Source organism: Lolium perenne, chromosome 6, assembly GCF_019359855.2.
Source record: "Lolium perenne isolate Kyuss_39 chromosome 6, Kyuss_2.0, whole genome shotgun sequence".
NCBI classification, from domain to species: Eukaryota; Viridiplantae; Streptophyta; class Magnoliopsida; order Poales; family Poaceae; genus Lolium; species Lolium perenne.
The window spans coordinates 232,410,475-232,426,068 of NC_067249.2; the positions used below are offsets into that span (position 1 = coordinate 232,410,475).

The 15,594-nt window shown below is 41.5% G+C and overlaps 1 long non-coding RNA gene across 2 annotated transcripts; it reads right to left on the minus strand.

Annotated features, from left to right (window-relative positions):
• Positions 1-12,513: 12,513 nt before the first annotated feature.
• On the minus strand, positions 12,514-15,120 carry LOC127305990 (uncharacterized). Of its 2 annotated transcripts, none has more exons than XR_007854291.2 (5): positions 15,092-15,120; positions 14,933-14,978; positions 14,770-14,822; positions 13,130-14,605; positions 12,514-13,044 (listed from the first exon to the last, which is right to left on the minus strand). It is a non-coding gene; the product is annotated as an uncharacterized lncRNA (long non-coding RNA). The 2 variants fall into 2 exon arrangements; XR_011746831.1 differs by having other exon boundaries at positions 14,770-14,825.
• Positions 15,121-15,594: the final 474 nt, after the last annotated feature.

Sequence of the window (15,594 nt, forward strand, 5' to 3'; positions counted from 1 at the left end):
CATTTACACTTGGTTGCTAACTAGCAGACAAAGGTCGAAAAATAACTAAAGAAGAAGAACACGATCAGGATCAGAATTCCTGAGAAGTAGATGCACAAGATAACACTTTTGTGAAACTCATGCTGAAAAGGGAGGTGTGGCAGAGTCACAGACATAGATACGAGACTCTGAAAGATCACTCTTGTCATGATCCATTTGGTTCAGTGAAAGAACCTCTGCGATAGCTAGTCGAAGGGGAAGATCTTTATTGCCGCAATTCGACAATAACCACAAGCTTGATGGATAGCTTGATTTGAATTTCACCATCCTGATGTAATGTATGAACATTAACACCAATGTTTTATGGAATGGATCTTGGGTTAAAGGCCAACTTCATGTACGCAGATTCATACAATAGAATCCAGCACAATCGGGGACCTTTGGTTCAAGTCTAAGGGTTAAAACCCGAGAAAGGAGTAACTACTAGATGAGTGACACAGAGGACACTGCAAGGTAGTAATCACAAGGTAACTTTCAAGAAGCCATACCTAGCTTCAGAAGTATCCAAGAAAAAGGAAAAGGAGGCATCCAAGGTGAAAGGAAACCTCGAAACCGAGAACAGAAAGATGTGGAACCCACGAAATAGAAAGACCATGATGGAAGGAGATCTCTCTATCAAAACAAACAAAACAAAGAGGAAGCAAAGAACACACACGACTCTAGAGAACTCTGCACTAGGTCAACTGGTTTAGAAATGACATGCCCTTGAGGCACCTAAGTTTGAAAGACTGGAAGAGATAGAAAAACTTTCAAATCAACACAAGGTAAGGCACCTTAGAATTAGAGCGATACCAGGTAAGGAGTAAAAAGAAGCCTACTCAGATTTCCGCAAATACTGTTTAGCTTTCAAATAGTTTTCACAAACACTAGACTCAACATCGACCAGTAGAAAGGGCTTCCTACAGGCAGTCCTGCTCTGATACCAAAACCTGTGGCACCACCGGGATCAGGGTTAGACAAATACCAGATCTTCGTCTGACATAAGCCTAACCTAGAGCTCGAGAGACTACAGTGAGAGAATCGGTAACACAATAGTGACTCTACGACTCAAAAAGTAATACAAGCTCATAACTGAGCGAAGAACCAAAGTATTACAAGCAGAGGTCACTGACCTGGCATACATCAATCAACGGAAGCAAAGTTATGCTATTAGACATAGCAAGATAGCAAAAGGCCTAAGAGGCCAGGAGCATAACGGCGACGTCCCAGCCCATAGATTCCAGGCTGCCACCTGGGAACCCCAAGCTACTCGTCGATGTCGACTAGAAACCACCATCTGTTGGAGCGACTTCTTCTGAAACAAAAGCATGCAAAGCTGAGTACAGGGACTCAGCAAGACTTAGTACAAACTTTTAGCAAAGCGGGTATGCGGGCTTTCTGTGTGGAGCTTCTTTTGCGTAAAGCCAATTTTCCTTTGTAAGACAAGAGAGAAGAGAAGCTCGACTACTCAGAACCTTTAAAAGGGGATAAGAGAGTGATATCTCTATCTCTATTGATCATCATATTGTATCCACCAATCTTCATCATCTCGAACCACTATCCTCGGATTACCCCCTCAACACCCGGAGAAGGTATCCGTAAGCACACATTGTTTGCCAAGTTTTACGATGAGGTTAAAGTTCTCTATGATTTCCACGTCCGTTCCCAAGTCGTCCATAACCGTGGACACGGCTTTTCGAAAAGATTCATAACCCTGCAGGGGTGCACAACTTTACCCACACGTACCAGCCGACTCTTAATGCCAGATCATAAGCTCTCTTCCTTGGAAAGCCGGCAGAGGGTGGCTGACCACGACCTTTACCTTGCTGTCGCCGAGACCATGAGTCACGCGCTAAGGATTGTTCCGCCGTAACGGGTCAAGTCCCGAAGTCGGTCCTTAACGATGTGTACCGATGTGGGTTTCCCCAGAGGCCGCAACCCCCAGCCACCACGACCACGCTTACCTACCTGTTATGTACCTTTACCCCCAAGCAAAATGCAATGCATATGACCAGGTAACGCGCAAACTATGTGACTCATGGAATCTACTAGGCAAGTTAGTGAGTCGAGAGGGTACCATAATAGGGCCTCGTGTGGTTGTACGCTCAGTCTTGGTTCAAGAGGCGAGAACTCGGTTCCTAGGGTCGGCAGAAACGAAACAACCCACCACATCCCAATGTGGCCTCTCGTCTGAGCCTTTAGTTATATTTTAACAACATCTCTACACTTACCACGTCAACCTGTCATGCTAGATTCATTTCATTGTAAGACTCCAGTCCGAAGACCGGAGTAGTAGCGTAACATACTAAGCATGGCTAAGCATAAAGATATAAAGGCTCTAGCGATGCACACATGCCAAACCTAGTTATGCTAGGAGCAGTGGATCAGGGATTTGAGGCTACAAAGGTAGGACATGCAACAGATAGGGTAACTCTATCTATCGATAAAAGACAGTTGAACCGCATGCAATATGAAGGAACCAGAGTAAAAGCATTTCGAAATCATATATGAACCAGGCTAGGGCTTGCCTTTGTCCCTGACAAACCAATATGGATCTTTAGAGATCCCATGCTTGACTTGTTCGTCGGTGGATAGGAATTGATCATCAGTGTCGTTGATCTTTGTCATCTCAGACTCGTGCTCTATCGGTCGCGAAGAAGCAAACACTAGAAATATACAAATAACATTCAATACATGGCATCGATGCAATGCGCATACAAAGACGATGATATGACATGTTAAAGTTATTGAACCTAACCCTAATACATCATTGTCAGATTAAATGGAATTCGAATGCATAAAACATTGCATTTCGATGACTTCCATAAAGTGGTATTTCGTTATACTAACAAAAATGTTAATTGAAGTTGATTAACTATGCATGATGATAGCATAAGTAGATAGGTTTCATTTTTCTGAACATTTTGATATATTATACACCTTTTTCTGATTTAAAATGAAATAGTTATGAATTAAACAAGTTTTATCCATTTTATTGAATTTCTGGAAAATAAGAAAATGAGTTACTGCGTCACGCTGACGTCATGGTGATGTCAGCGCGAGCATCTGCGGCCATGTCGGGCACGGCCTCGACGATGCCGGCCTCGAGGGGTCTCGCGCGTGGGTGCGTTGGACGCGCACGACCGAGGGGAACCCAACGGTGGTGGCGCCGCCACTTATTGGACACCGGAGCGTGGCCGGCGGCGAGCACTGATACGTCTCCAACGTATCTATAATTTCCGATGTTCCATGCTTGTTTTATGACAATACCAACATGTTTTGTTCACACTTTATATCATTTTCATGCATTTTCTGGAACTAACCTATTAACAAGATGCCACAAAGGTGCCGTTCTGTTTCTTTGCTTTTGGTTCCAGAAAGGTCGTTCGGGCAATATTCTCGGAATTGGACGAAATCAACGCCAAACCTCCTATTTTTCCCGGAAGCGTCCGTAACACCGAAGAAGAGTCGGAGAGGGGCCAGGGGCCACCACACCACATGGCGGCGCGGGCCAGGCCTAGGCCGCGCCGGCCTAGGGTGTGGCGCCCCAGTGCCCCCCCTGCGCCGCCTCTTCGCCTATAAAAGCCCTTTTCGACCTAAAAACGCAGTACCAATTGACGAAACTCCAGAAAGACTCCAGGGGCCCCGCCGCCATCGCGAAACTCCAATTCGGGGGACAGAACTCTCTGTTCCGGCACCCTGCCGGACGGGGAATTGCCCCCGGAGCCATCTCCACCGCCGTCTTCACCGCCATCTTCACCGCCATCGCTGCCCCCATGATGAGGAGGGAGTAATTCACCCCCGAGGCTGAGGGCTCCGCTGTAGCTATGTGGTTCATCTCTCTCCCATGTACCTCAATACAATGATCTCATGAGCTGCTTTACATGATTGAGATTCATATGAGTTTTGTATCACTACTATCTATGTGCTACTCTAGCAAAGTTATTAAAGTAGTTCTATTCCTCCTGCACGTGTGTAAAGGTGACAGTGTGTGCACCGTGTTAGTACTTGGTTTATGCTATGATCATGATCTCTTGTAGATTGCGAAGTTAACTATTGCTATGATAATATTGATGTGATCTATTCCTCCTACATATGCATGAAGGTGACAGTGTGCATGCTATGCTAGTACTTGGTTTAGTCTTTTGATCTATCTTACACTAAAGGTTACTTAAATATGAACAAATTGTGGAGCTTGTTAACTCCGGCATTGAGGGTTCGTGTAATCCTACGCAATGCGTTCATCATCCAACAAAAGTGTAGAGTATGCATTTATCTATTCTGTTATGTGATCAATGTTGAGAGTGTCCACTAGTGAAAGTCTAATCCCTAGGCCTTGTTCCTAAATACTGCTGCGTTACTACTGCTTGTTTCTTTGTTTCACCGTGTTACTACTGCTGCAATACTACCACCATCAACTACACGCCAGCAAGCTATTTTCTCGGCACCGTTGCTACTGCTCATACTTATTCATACCACCTGTATTTCACTATCTCTTCGCCGAACTAGTGCACCTATTAGGTGTGTTGGGGACACAAGAGACTTCTTGCTTTGTGGTTGCAGGGTTGCATGAGAGGGATATCTTTGACCTCTTCCTCCCTGAGTTCGATAAACCTTGGGTATCCACTTAAGGGAAAACTTGCTGCTGTTCTACAAACCTCTGCTCTTGGAGGCCCAACACTATCTACAGGAAAGGAGGGGGAACGTAGACATCAAGCACTTTTCTGGCGCCGTTGCCGGGGAGGAAAGGTAAAAGGCACTCATACTCCGGTTCCAGGTAAAGTACTTTTCTGGCGCCATTGTGTTTGTGCTCGAAGCTATTTCCTTTAGATCCTGCAATTGCATCTTTTTGTTTCTTGTTTACACTAGTAAGGCATAATGGACAACATCTGTGAGCTTTTTATTCTATTTCCTGAGTCAAGACATGAATGGTTTAATGCGAAAATTAAAAAACCCATGGAATCTTATTTGCATGCTAGTAGCAATGATATTAGTATGAACGCTTTGAACACCATTGTTACTAATGATATGGAAAATTCTAAGCTTGGGGAAGCTGGCTTTGATGAGCATGATATTTTTAGTCCCCCAAGCATTGAGGAGAAAATTTTCTTTGATGATACTTTGCCTCCTATTTATGATGATTATAATGATAGTGGTCTTTTGGTGCCACCTACTATGGAGAGTAAATTTTGTTGTGATTATACTATGCCTCCTACACTTGATGAGAATAATAATGATAGCTACTTTGTTGAATTTGCTCCCACTACAACTAATAAAATTGATTATGCCTATGTGGAGAGTAATAATTTTATGCATGAGACTCATGATAAGAATGCTTTATGTGATAGTTATATTGTTGAGTTTGCTAATGTTGCTACTGAAAGTTATTATGAGAGAGGAAAATATGGTTGTAGAAATTTTCATGTTACTAAAACACCTCTCTATGTGCTGAAATTTTTGAAGCTACACTTGTTTTATCTTCCTATGCTTGTTACTTTGCTCTTCATGAACTTGTTTATTTACAAGATTCCTTTGCATAGGAAGCATGTTAGACTTAAATGTGTTTTGAATTTGCCTCTTGATGCTCTCTTTTGCTTCAAATACTATTTCTTATGAGTGCATCATTAAAACTGCTGAGCCCATCTTAATATAACTACTATATTAAAGGGGAACAAACATCTTTTTTCTCACATTTTTGAGGCCTTCTTGGGAGTGAATCTGGTGGCAGACACGTGTTAATCTTGTTATTTGATTCCTCCTACCTTTTTGTTGTGTACGGTTTGGTGGTACATAACAATTTTTTCTACTAACATTGGTCCGTTTGGGTGATTCAGTGGGGTGGCCATAGCTGGTGTATGATTGAGGGCGGTGGTTACCCATGTGAAAAAGCACAGGATAGTTCCACGATGCCACGATATATCTGTCTTTAACTCACACGTGTAGCTTCCCACCGCTCAGCCTAGGAAAATTACCTTATCCCTTCACGGACTCCCTCCTTCACTCATTTTTCCTCCTCTCTGTAAATAGCCACGGGACACAGGAGGGCAGCAAGGCGGATGGGTGTCGCGGGAGGCTCCGTCAGGTCAGGACGCCTCCGACGATCGTGTCGCCGGAGGCTTCGACGAGCATGAGGAGGCGCGTCGCGGGAGTTTCCGCCAGGCGCCGCCGATGAGCGGGATGAGGTGCGTCGCGGGAGGCTCTGCCCAGGACCCTTCGACGAGCGCGGGCCGCCGTATAATCCGCTACCTCGCCGCCGGTGAGCATCAGCCGTGAGGAGGAGGCGCGTCGCAGAGAGGACTCCACGAGGACGCCGCCGACTCCGCCATGACGCCGTCGACGAGCTCGAGGAGGAGGCGTGATGCAGGGATGCTTGCACAAGGGCAGCATCGACTCTACCACGCCGTTGAAAAAGAGGAGGAGGACGCTTCCGCCTTAGGGTGGAGACACCACCGATAACAACCACATCGGGGAGGCCAGGTGGTGGCTTAGAGGGTAAGTTGCCGTCGTCATCGGGCTCCCAACTCAGGACCATTGTGCCTCTCCCTCACCGATGTGGTGGTTCCATTCACGCTGTCGTGCTCTGTGTCCGCGAGGTTGCTGCAGCTAGATGAAGGTCGGAGCTTGACGAAACTGTGGTGATGGCGGCGGTGCTTCTCTTCCACACTTGTTGTTGAAACTTCTGAATCTGTGTGGCCTCCACAAGCTTTTTATTCTACATCCCTGCATAATGGATTGGAACTCAAGAAATGAAATGAAGGCCTTCTACTGGCAGGTATATCTTAATCTCTAAATACCATTTCTGTGTAGTAATCATAAAAATGTTTAGAGGTGTCACAAATATAGAGGGCTAACCATATTTTGGAGAAGATTTCTCCTTTTTTAGACATAGATGGATTGGTTACATATGCACATTTATTTTTACCAGGATGTTCTTATTTTGATAGTAACTCAATACATCTCCATGTCTTCATGGATAGGTGTGAGTACCGGCGTGCTGGCCCTTGCCCGTGAGAGGCATTTTGTCATCAGTGACTACAAAAAATTGCTAATTTAATTATTTAAATATTGTGTTTTCGAATTTTTTTGGATAGAGGTTGAGTTGCACCCTTCATTTCCTTGTAGACATGTGTAACATCAACTTCACGATGTTATATATCTAATTCATTGCTGCTTAAGTCTTATTTATGGTCATATTGAAGTTCACTTCCTCACTTTTGGCATCACAATAAAATTGAATTTCGTTGTACTGGTATCTCAAATTAGTTGTGATGTGAGAACCTAACCCCTGATAGTAACTCAATACATCTCCATTGTCTTCATGGATAGGTGTGAGTACCGGCGTGCTGGCCCTTGCCCGTGAGAGGCATTTTGTCATCAGTGACTACAAAAAATTGCTAATTTAATTATTTAAATATTGTGTTTTCGAATTTTTTTGGATAGAGGTTGAGTTGCACCCTTCATTTCCTTGTAGACATGTGTAACATCAACTTCACGATGTTATATATCTAATTCATTGCTGCTTAAGCCTTATTTATGGTCATATTGAAGTTCACTTCCTCACTTTTGGCATCACAATAAAATTGAATTTCGTTGTACTGGTATCTCAAATTAGTTGTGATGTGAGAACCTAACCCCTGTTTGAGCTATTGATCATTAGTTTAATTGATGTATTACGTCTTTCTTGGACATTCAAACGAACCATATTGATCTGCCTTTGCAAAAAGAAGAGGTACAAGTAGTGTACATGAATCTACCATTCATCAGCTTCATGGCTTGACTGTTTGGCAGACTGGGGAGCATTGTTTGTGCATGTTGAGAGGGGATAATTTGAATGGGTAAACCACCAAGCTTGCCCATTGAATTGAATATGTAGTTTAAGTTTTGGTTTTCATGTTATTTGATACATGCTCGTGCCTTGATTTTGTTTTCTATATTATGGTATGAATCTAGAGCTCCAGTAAACAAGGTTTTTCCACCGCTACAAAATTGTGCTAAGGCTAATGTTGATGCAACATGCTTTGTAGATTGAAAGATGGCAGCTTGATACTTGGTAAGAGAAAATGGTACCGTACTACATGGATCTAGAGCATTAACCGTAGGAGATAAACATGTTTTGATCTGCTCTATGACGTAGTTTTCTAAGGTAACTGATTATTCTTGCAAATATACAACAGTGCAAATTGACCTCTAGATGTATGTGCAAATATATACTTGAGTCTAATTTAATTAGCCCGGGGAGGGGAAAGTTATCTAGACATTAAAGTGAGTACTTGATGGCATCAATGAAGTTTAACTTTGTTATCTGCTGGCAAACTAATGTTCAGGATGCCTTACACGAAAAGAAAAGGTTAGCAATATTGATTGGAGAGAAAGAACACTCTGAGCAGTGCATTCAACTTGCATTTTTATCCTTCGCCTCATGTTCACCACTATCGGTTGGCAAGCAGAGAAATATGTGAAAGAGAGATAAAATTTAGTTCACCAGATGGTAAGATGATATATTTTGCAGCTCATACCCCATGCTTGGCATGGTTTTCTACCAGGTCAGTATGGCAGCATATCTACCCTGCACCTAAACCATAATTGATGTGTTTCCTACCTATTACTAACGAGATTACAAGGACTATGGTAGATTGGTACCAAACTACCACTCCATCTACTATTCGGAACTAATAATTGTCTCAATGCTAACCTCTCTTGCTCTCTAATAATTCTGTGTATATGAATAGTGCCTAGAGAATGTCCTCAAAATTGAACTTCAAAGACCATGTGTTTCATAATGACATTAACTAACTGATACTGGTGATACAAGTCAAGGGAATATTTTTCTGATAGTGGCATAGGATACGGGAGATCGGGAACAACAATACTGGTGTATGGTGCAAAATGCAAATTGATCTTAACTAGGCACCAATTATCTGCACTAGATGGCCGGTTGCGCTATCGCGCAAAAGGCAGAATTAAATTAGAATTTAACTCATAAGTTTTAGTTTATTATAGTATTAAGAAAAACTCAATGGCAGCAAACATTTATCAAGCAAAGTAACAGAACATATGTCGATTTTATATACATGCATTCAACCATTTCTCTTACTCAGTAAATAGTAGTGGCAACAAAGGTTTTCTGGTAAAGACTAATTTAAATATAATGCTATATTTTTATTTACATGTAAATAGGCTCGATATTTTTATTTGCAAAGAAAGATGACCCATTCCGCCCTGGCGCAAACACTAAAGCCATACATATTAAAATCATAAGCCTTGTCTTAGAAATAGTAACATGTGACACATATATACACGACTGCAGCACCACAACAATATATTCACGGTATAAATGAAAGTATTTATAAGGAGTTTACATGTATCTAGAATCAGCACTATCAATTACCAATACGCCACTGCAATGCCACATCAATATATTCCTATTAATAAACCATGATGATGCTCGCAATATCACCTCAAGCAGTGGATCACTCAAGCAGCTCTGCTTCAGCTTCAAGCTCAAGCCCTTTACGATGTCGTCGTAGTCCTCCCAGGTGGATGTGGATGTAGTGAGTAACCAGAGATGATGAAAAGAAAAGGCACAAAATAAATAGGGTTCAAAACATTAACCTAGGTGCCCAGAAAGTCTCTTTGGTCTTCTCGGTTAAAGGCAGCTACCTCTCCAGACCCCCAGGAACTGAAACAACGTAGACAGCGATGATCATGTTAGCCTCTGAAGAAATTGTACATTTGTCCAAGCAATTTACGAGAAAGTGGATAACCTGGTCGGTGCGGTCTTGGGCGATGACACTATGGAAATTGGCATCCTCGAGCATCTGGGATCATGTGCAAACAGATGTTAGAATGGTTCACCTCTTTAGAAACAAATCTTTCCAGGTTTCATGCAAATTTTACTGCAAACATAGAAGCAAACTTTCCGTAGGTTGAATCATGAAGGTCATAGCCTCTCTGCTGGATGTATGTAGCAAAATCCTCTGATGGCTCCCCAACTTTCCTGCGGTAGTCACTGGTGCCCCCAGGATACATTGTGCTGGTTTTAGATATTCGATATCCCATCAACCTAGGCACAAATAAAATATAGTCAGGTTGTATAGAACAAGTAACTCAGACAATGAAATGATTTCCTTCAAGAAAAGGCAAATAAACATTCTATAGCAGCAAATCTTGATTTAACTCCTAAAAAAGACTACAAATTACAGCTCAAAACAGAGACGAAAAGATTCCAAACAGAGAAGCACAGCGGGGCTCCGTTTTCCATCAACATATAGAAGAAAAATATGACCTATTTGACCTGAACATCCAAAACCACAAAAATTGAAATAAATTTTAAGTTGAAGATCACCGTGAACCCAAAGCTTTTCTAATACCAAGCCTGAAGAAAGTAACCAGTAGAACTCCTGACGTTACATTGGAAACTATGGCTCTCTTTCAGAATACTTGCTACGATATTACTATTGCACAAACAACTTTTGAAGGCATATATTACCTGATGGGTCAAGGGGGTGTTACACTGTTACCTTAGCTAACTGTACCAAATAAATGGATGTGCAGTAAACAAGAAAAATGCTAGAGACAATAGAAAAGTGATTCACCTCATATTTTTCATCACGCTATAGCCTTGTAGGTTTGTCTCAACTTCAAGATGAGTAACTCAATTGACCCTGAGAACCAAAACATTGGCAGCTGAATTTTTTGGGTGGTATTGCCAACTATTCTTTTTGGTTTTCCTGGTAGTAACAAGGATCAATCAGTAAATAGGTAAGTCTGCTTTGGAGTGGAAATATGGTTTAGAAGGCAGTGACATGGTCATGTGACAGGTAAACAGATGATTTATTGGCAACAGATGAAAAATACAACCAACTGGCCAAAATAAATATGCTGTAAGCTTCTAGAAAGTACTGGGAACCACAATAGCACCAAGGCAGCACCAAGCTGGTAACCCCAAGCAACGAAAAAACCTAAGAAGTTTGTGCTTTCTATCAACCACCGTGGCAATTGTTTTTCCTGAGCACTAAATCACCATATGGGAGCCATCATCATAGCATTTTAAAATTTAACTGTGATATTATATGGCAATTGTTTTTCCTGAACACGGAATCACCATATGGTTCCTAATAATGCTCTGGTCGCTCTTTAAAATCTTTCCCCTTACAAACCAATGTCCCAGCAAAAAGAAGCATAAAGTGACTATAACGATCATAAAAATAGGGCATATCATATCTCGCATCTACACTTTACCTAGAAAATAACCACTATCGGCTGAATATGGCTACTACTACCTGCTGCTACCTTAGGCTCAGCAGGTTCAACATTTTCACCCTAGCATTAGCACATTCAAGTGCAACCAAGTATTTTCACCCTAGGTTGGTCAGTCAACCATTTCTAGAATATGGTAAACTTGACCAAATGCATGTTTTTATATGGTCTAAATGAGAATTGAGCATATACTAACATCACTTTTTTAATTCTACTACACTGTAACATTAGAACACAAGAAGAATTGAGCAGATGGAACAATTAACAACGATTGCAAATACTAACATGTTAACGACAAATAACAAGAGCTAGAATAAGCGAAATAAACCGTGACAAAAATATGAGAGGGCCAGCTCAAACAGATTACTCCAAAGCATAGCCTCTTGAGGATACCCCGAAGCTCATCAAGCAACTCCTCTTAATTTCTTCAAAAGAGGCAGCTGCACCGATGAAAGGCATACAAGATATAGAGAGGAAAGAGGGATGTAGAGAGCAATATGCAACCAGAAGATAAGACCGAGATAGTGGCCACTCAGGCCTGGACTGAAATTAAGGTCGCTCTTTGATGTGCCCCACAAATCTACGCTTTGAATTTTAGGGTACTATTCGTACACCACAGAATTCCTAAGCTGTCTACAGAAGCGCGGGAAGGAGGGAAAAAATATTCACAAGTCACAATGCAAACTTTCCTATGTATACAAAATTGTCAACTATATTCACAATAATTTGTGATCTTTCCTCTTCTTTTCTTGTGACCAGCCCCATATTATCTTATACCAAACAGAACCTCCTTTTCTACCTACAGATACTAATGAAGTTTTCATATTTTCCATATTTAGTGCTTTGTCCAGTGAGCAACCATAAGGAAAGTACGCTAGCACATTCCTAACCATATCCGGGCTTGAATTAAACAAGAACTACCGTATTCGGTTCCAATAACACCATCGGGTGTAAAGTGCAGCATCACAAAAAAGCAAGTATTGACAAAAGAACCTTCAGAAGATTGAAACACATGAGATCAATCCCCATGGAAGGTTCCAAAATACAACGTGGAAGTCAGTGAACAGCTGAAAACTATGCCAGGTAAGAGCTGATGGGTAAAGTGATTAGGCACATATACACAGCTCATGGTCCATCAGATATGAGAAATATGAATATAGTGATATTTAGAGATATGTAACATTCAACAATACGAACTAAAGGATCTCATATGAAGAAAGAAATAAAAATTCGGGTAGAATTTCTGTTAACAGATAGGAAAAGAAAAATATTAGTGTCGATGATAACCAACATGAAATAGAGTGAAGAAAAAAATAGAGATATCATATGTTTTTATTAGAACCTGAATTAACATGGTAAGGATACATGGCAAAGCCTACTCTCAAACATGTCAAATAGCAAAATCAAGTCAGAATTTAAACCATAAGTTTTAGCTTATTTTAGTATTAAGAATTAGCCAGAATTTAACCGCTTTAGTATCTTGCAGACACTCCATTCCACCGAGGTGTTGCAGTAATATATAATAATTAAGTATGATTTCACACTATTTTTTCAGCTTTTATGATTTTGTAGAGCTCAAGCATCGTCTCGACCTCATTCATTGAGACTTGATTCATCTGGAAAAGGTGACAACTGAATCATACAAACGTGTAAGGTCATTGGGGAAAAAGAGATCCTCAACGTGGCTCTTTGGAGAGGTTGCGGAAGTAGATGCAGGTGCAGTTGCTGGGCCATGACCATCCGTCCATCCCTCGGTGTTAGAATAATCTGCAGGCCACACTCCAAATATTAGCAGAAAAACAGAAATTAAATCAGAGTAAGAACTGAGGAAAGAAACTCCAGCGAGTCTAACCTGGAGTTGAATCAGGTTGTGCCAAGACCATCCCTTGCCGCCTGCCCAGTGTTCATCCACTGAAGATGACGAGAGCAGGGAGGAGAGATGGCCTCGCCTCCGGTCGGCGCTGCCACGGATCCGCCCCGCGCCAGCCCGTCTCCGGCCGCACCCGTCGCCTCCGGTCGTCGCCGCCGCGGATCCGCCCCGCGCTGGCCCGTCTCCGGCCGCGCCACTCTCCTTCGGCCGTCGCCACCACGTCTCCGGCCGCGCCGAGCAAGGGAGGTATAACCGATGGAATGAACAATGCAATATGCCGGCCAGATCCGAGTACATATATACCAATTGCAATACATATTGGACAATACCAATGATCCTAGTAGATTGCTAAAGAGGCAATAAAAGCTCTTGATTTAGACAACCTAGAAAAATACACATTTATAACTCTCGAACAGTTATAAATTTGAGTATTTTTCGCTATAAAGTTGTAAGATAACTAATCTTAACCTCTGATGTTTACATAATAATTTACGTATACAATAAATTGGTACAACTTTTTATAGCAGTATAATACACTCTAACATAAACTGGGCAACCATCATTGAATTCGAGTGCAAACATCAGCAGCTCTTTTCCAAATCAGACAAGAGAACCTACTGAAAAGTAAGACAACAGTAGACTGGAAAGATAAGATCGATAGTGGAAGAAAGAACCAAGTAATTCAACAAATATATATCCAACAGGGAAAAAACTACCACTTCCCTCTCTCATCGTGCAAGCTAACATTAGAGAGCAAACGGTAACATACCAATGCAAGCACTTCTATCCCAGAAGCATTCGGTGAATATACGCTTTGGCTTCCATACCATATATCTTTTTCAAGTTGGGCAGCCTTTCTGCAATTTCTAAAATAAAGTATTTACGTTGTACTCAATTTAGCAAAGACGCCTTCCATTCAGAACAGCTTCCTATAGTGTATTACTGATTTTCCGTTTTGAACTCATAGCAGGCAATGAAGAACTAATCGATATTTTCCATAGGCAGGCAAACTGTCGCCGGCAATGAACTCGTAGCAAGCAATGAATAACCAATATTTTCCATAGACAGGCAACCAGCCGCCAGCCACGAGACTTGCTAAAATATTAAAAAAAATAGATTTTCTGAACAAAATAAATTCGTTTGATTTGTCTTGGCATGATTATTTCCCTTGGTACTAAACCTCTGCCAAACAAACAATGAACATCAATGGCACCTCACATAAATCATTGTTAGATCGTAAGTACAGAAAGGATAAATCACATTATAGAGCACTTGTATTTCTTCAGTGGAGAGGTTTGAGTATAGATCAATGGCAAGAACCAATAAGGAACTTTGATAGGGACCTTTTTTGGAAAGATGACTATCAAGTGACGCTCCAGATGCTGCCCTCCGACATCTCTCCCTGTACTCAACCTAGTGAGGAGAAAACACTCAATTTGGTATTTCCTTGTACTCGACCTATGCGAATTGAGATACCAAGTTCATTATGGGAAGTATAGATTCTTTAATATGGAATTGCTTCAGATCTATGAACTCGCGTAATTTTGCATATTCCTAAACAAATCAGTTTCACCAACTACGCTGCAACAATAGTATTAGAAACTAAGGCCTTTCATCTGTACCTTTAGTTGCAGTAGGCGAATTGGCAGCATTCTTGACGGTAATTACAAGGGGCCTGCTAGAGGTAGAAATAAGCATTATGCCAAATCTATAAAACAACAAAAGGATTACTGAAAGAGAGAAAATTAGCATAGAATTAAGCATTTCCTCTAGGAGCCATGATACCTGGTAGTATTTATGTTTATAGACGTAAAAAAGCATTATGCCGCTCCTTTTGCATTTGTGTCGACCACCAAACAATATGAACAAGTAACATTAAGAACACCACACGAACTGAGCATATAACATGAATTCCATTGGAGAATTATAGCAGAGCTGGTATACCTATGAACAAGCCAGAGATTGTGAGGTTGTCAGAGCCCCTGCTGGCCGAGGACACCGCACGACCAAGGGAGCCACCACTGAAAACACGTCACAAGGCCCCATCATCTCTTGATTGTGCATCATTGATGCAAGATATCTCGCTGACATCTCCTGGTTGAGGGGAGAAGAGACGAAGGCGCACCAACTCCTCGTAATCAATATGCCGTGTTCACGGTAGCTAATTGCTGCACAAATAAGGAGAAAGTGGATAACAGAAACAAGCTTAGTGAAACACAGAAAGCAACAACCTTCTATTAGCATGCAGCAGTAATGTTGGTACATAAAACAAAATAATAGGAGAAATAAGCGCTAAAGATATGCCTACTTAGAAATGTAGGACATTTGTTGGTGATTCAGGACGATTCAATCTGTGAAATATTGTGATATTTACATAAAGTGTCCAATAATTAATATTTGTGTTGCTTAAACATCGAGATGATGTTTTAAGGAAATCATTTGGTTGA